At 36.9% G+C, this 4,602-nt stretch overlaps 1 pseudogene; it reads left to right on the forward strand.

Moving 5' to 3' along the window:
- The first annotated feature begins 3,398 nt into the window (after positions 1-3,398).
- LOC139716126 (uncharacterized) lies at positions 3,399-4,155 on the forward strand (annotated as a pseudogene).
- The last annotated feature ends 447 nt before the right edge of the window (positions 4,156-4,602 follow it).

Here is a 4,602-nt window from a genome sequence, read left to right on the forward strand (position 1 = left end):
AAAAGAATTTAAAAGACTTGTCGCCAGCGGAATCACCAGTGACATCCATCTTACTTAATGGAATGGGTTTCAAATCACATTCCTGTCGTTCAGTCATCCTGAGTTCAACTATCAACCGAATCAAGGATACATGTACATTCAAACCTGTCTAGAGCAGCCACGCAAGGGAGGTTGTCGCTGTAGACAGGTTTTGACTGTAAACGAGGGTAATTCTTGATAAGTCTTGAATGCACCATCAACGTTTGTTATCATTGTAATAATTATTTATATTGATATTATTATAATCATTGTTATTATTATAATCATCATCGTCATCATTATTGTCATCATTATCATCATTATTATCACCATAGTTAATACTATTATTTTATGAATTGAAAATTAAAGAGCTGGAGACCGTTATTTCTCTCACAATGTCCCAAAACTATGGAATTCATAACACCCCCCCCCCCCCATAGCGAATAATTCTTATAAATTGTTCAAGAAGCATTTCAAATCACATTTGTATCATTACTATAATACAATGTATCACACAGTTATTTTTTGCATATCTGATATATTGTAATTATAAAGCGCTTATGTACCCTTTTGAAAAATATAAATGACACAATGTGTGTGCGTATATCACCTTGAGTTAATCATATCAAACGTCTTTTTTCCCCTGTAATGGAATGATAAATATCCATCTTGCCATTCCTTGGAATATTGTGATTTGACCGACGTTCCATTTGAATTTACAGCTTGCCTCGTAATCAAATCAAGTTTCAGTTTGTTTGTGTGATATAAGAAATATTCATGTTAAAACTTACTAATGAGAACTCCATTAACATAGAACTGCCCACCGGTGACGTCATCAAAGGTCAGCGTTAGATAATTCCACTGCCCCATGGGTATTTCACTAGAACCGAATCGAATATTGTCCCACAGTCGCCCGTCACTTTGCAACTTTATGAATATTTTGCCCTGTGAATATCAAAAGAAAATGACAGTTCTCTAATTTGATTTGATGCGCTGGTTCAAGCGAATCTTACGAAGACTCTTTTATTTTCACTCGAAGGTCCCGAGTTCGAATTACGTTAAATGCCTATACGTCCTTGGACAAGATGTTTGTACCCACAATAATATCCCTCCCGACCCACAGGTATTTAATACAATGTTACGTCTTGCAATGCGAGAGTAATGATAACGGCAGGGCCCTCTGGAAGAGCAGTGCCAACACTGAAGAGGCTGTCCTTAATAAAGGAGACCATATTTGTGGTATTATTCATTATTATCATTATTATTATTCATTATCATTATCATTATTTTTATTATTATTATTATCATCATTATTAATATTATTGTATTATTATCATCATCATTACTAATATCATTATTTTGACCTGCTCTCATGTCTGCGTTGTGCTCCATACCAGAGAGATTTGTCTCTCGTATGTTTCGTTTTACAATGTTATAGTTTGAGTGGCAGTCGCCATACGCGATTTTGAATCATTTCCTTATTATTCTAAACGTTTCTACGTTCCTTTAATTTGATTTATTGCATTTCAAGATATTTGTACACGTACGTTTACTTGTTATATTCAACTGTATCATTTGTCTCGTTTGTAATTTGTCACGAGTATTCATTTTTACACAAATTGATTTATTGTTGTTTAATTGTTCTTCATGTTGAATGGATTTCAACCAATAGCAGAGCCCTGAGGAAGACAGGCGTGATAATTATTTAGTCTAAATTTTATTTCAAATCTGCATGATTGTATGTCTTCATTTTATCTTGAATGCTTGATATGTGTCTATCTTATGTCGTTTTGAAACTTGTTTGTCTATCTTATGCTGTTTATTTATATAGTATGCTGATCAGGTCACTCTGTATAAAGATTCGCAATAAATAGAATAAATAAATTATCATCATTATCAGCACCATCATCATTGCCATTTAATTTGATAATCGGTCACATTGTGATAAAGTATAAATGGAATATGTCTTACCAGGGAGGTGTTACAAAAGGAGAGACAACTCCTGTTCTCCTTTGAAGTCATGCCCGGCACCGCCGAGAAGTTATGCGCTTAACTACAGGTGGAAATCAGGTGCTTTGACAAAAGAGAGCATCAATAATCGGGACTAGTGCACTCACATCTAGAAATACTTGCCCCTACTGCATTTCGCTCTCTCTTTCAATGTGATGGCAACAGTGAATTTGTGTACCTTGAATTGGAGCAGCGAATCAAAATGCAGTGTAAAACTGACAATTTTAACAGCAAATAGTTTAAAAGCACGCTGGTGCTCGCTTTAGCGGAGTACTTTATGTTTTGAAAGATCAAAATATGCCAAATTAAAGGATAGAAAACTAACATGCGGAAATGTGCGCATCATAGAAAAATGTTAGGTTTTTAAGATGGCCTAATTTTCATTTCATTTCAGTTTGCGCAGAAGTTTGCGCATTACATCAGTTTGCGCATTATACATCCATCTATCTTTCCTTACAAGAGAGCCGCCTTGTGTCTGTCAATGTGCATTGGTATGTGTGCATGTATGTGTGTATTTGTCTGTCTATTTTTTCCCCTTTTTTTCCGCTTAGGGAAATTGTTGTTTTGTTGTTTTTGCTACTATGTGTGTGTTTTTTTATAGCTTTTTAGCAGTCCCCTCCATTTCCAGCAATATTGTGTATGCATTTACCACAGTGACACGAGTTATTTTTTGTATCTCTGTTGGAAATTTACCTGTATCTGTTTTACAATGTTACTTCTGTTCATCGCATTGTGGTACATGTACTGATTTTCTGACATCTGTTTATACGAATGTTTCATTGTACTTCCAATTATTTTGTTTGTTGGAAATGGAAATAAATGAACTTGAACTTGAACTTGAAGAAACTAGAAATACATGTTTATAATATTGAATCCTTACCTCAACTACATTTAATCAATTCGAATATTTCATTTAAAATTTTATGGGGAAATAAAGCTTGTAATTCAACGAAAGGTGAAATGCGTTCTTCGTCTCCGAACTTCGCCTTGCAACTAGAGCGGTGCAGAGCATGACTTCAAAGCGTATAGTGGAATGCTAGACATCCCATTGTAAGGCTTTGAACAAAAAACATGTGTTTGCATGAATGTTACGAAGAGTTGTCCCTCCTTTTCTAATACCTCCCTGGTCTTACTTTCCATTGAAGCAGACCCGTGAAGTTCAGTCTGGAAATGGTTTGCCTACTAGAAACAACGCCTCACAAACAGAAACGTGGCACCAATCATACGGATGCTCTACACGACCTTCAAATTTCCTTAGCTACGACAACCTTTGCACTAGTATTTTGTGTAACAAGTAAACGACTTTACAGTGGCTGAAAGAAAACAATCTCATTGCAAGTCAGAGATCATGTCCAACATGTCATGGAGATATGAGACTGTGCGCTACCAGTGATCGACATGATGGACTGAAATGGGTTTGCCGTAAAAATAAAGGAACAGACAGACATCGCAACGAATGCTCCATTCGAAAAGACTCTTGGTTTGAAAACACCAATCTCACCATCCCCGAAACTCTGAAATACACGTATTGGTGGAGCATGGGCACAAGCGAACATACAACAACTTCAGCTATCGGACCATATATCCGTTGACTGGGCTATGTTCTGCCGTGAAGTATGTTTAGAAACTTTGAACAACCAGAAAGAGAAAATAGGTGGCCCAGGAAAGATTGTGGAAATAGACAAAAGAAAATATCACAGAGGACATGTTGTTGAAGGCCAATGGGTATTCGGAGGTATCGAAAGAGACAGTAAAAAGAATTTCATGTTCGCTGTTGAAGACTGGTCAGAAGCCACTTTGCTTCCGTTGATTCTAGATCACATTGAGCCACAGACGACCATCGTGTCAGACTGCTGGAAAGCTTATAGCAACCTCAGTAGACATGGCTATCATCATGAAACAGTCAACCACTCTGTGGAGTTCAAGAACTCGTACGGATTCCACACGAATACCATCGAAGGACACTGGAGGCACCTGAAGGCCAGACTACCACAGTACAGCAGAAAAAAGGCGCACTACGAATCGTATCTTGATGAATTTCTCTACAGGTACCAGCATCCAGACGGGGACATGTTCATGATGTCATTCATGCGTGATGTAGTTCGTGTGTACGATACATCTACTTAATTCATTCAGTTGGAACACCAAACATACTAATCAGTGCATGGAGAAGAAGACATTCCTCAAACTTGCTTTTTGTTCATTAAGAGATGCGGTAGCTGTGTTCATCTTTACTGTCAATGCATTATAGCATCATTGTTTGGAGTATAGTGGCAATCTACTTATTTGTTTAGTTTAGAAAGTGCGCAGAGCGCGAGGTTTGATTATGAGGTCTTGCTCTAGGGTTTGTTGCACTGCAAAATGTTCCATTCTTAAATGAAGATGGTTATTCCCGTATTTACTGTACCATAGCATCATTGTTTGCATTATAGTGACAAATGTACTTATTTGTTTACTTTAGAAAAAGCGCAGAGCGCGAGGTTCATTTATCAGATCTTGTTCTAGGGTTTGTTGCGTTGCAAAGTGTTATCTTTTTAAATGAAGATGATTATTCCCGTGTTAACTTTATTCACC

The sequence above is a fragment of the Diadema antillarum genome, unplaced genomic scaffold (assembly GCF_040938485.1).
Source record: "Diadema antillarum isolate AM-2024a unplaced genomic scaffold, OU_Dant_1.0 scf00000061, whole genome shotgun sequence".
NCBI classification, from domain to species: Eukaryota; Metazoa; Echinodermata; class Echinoidea; order Diadematoida; family Diadematidae; genus Diadema; species Diadema antillarum.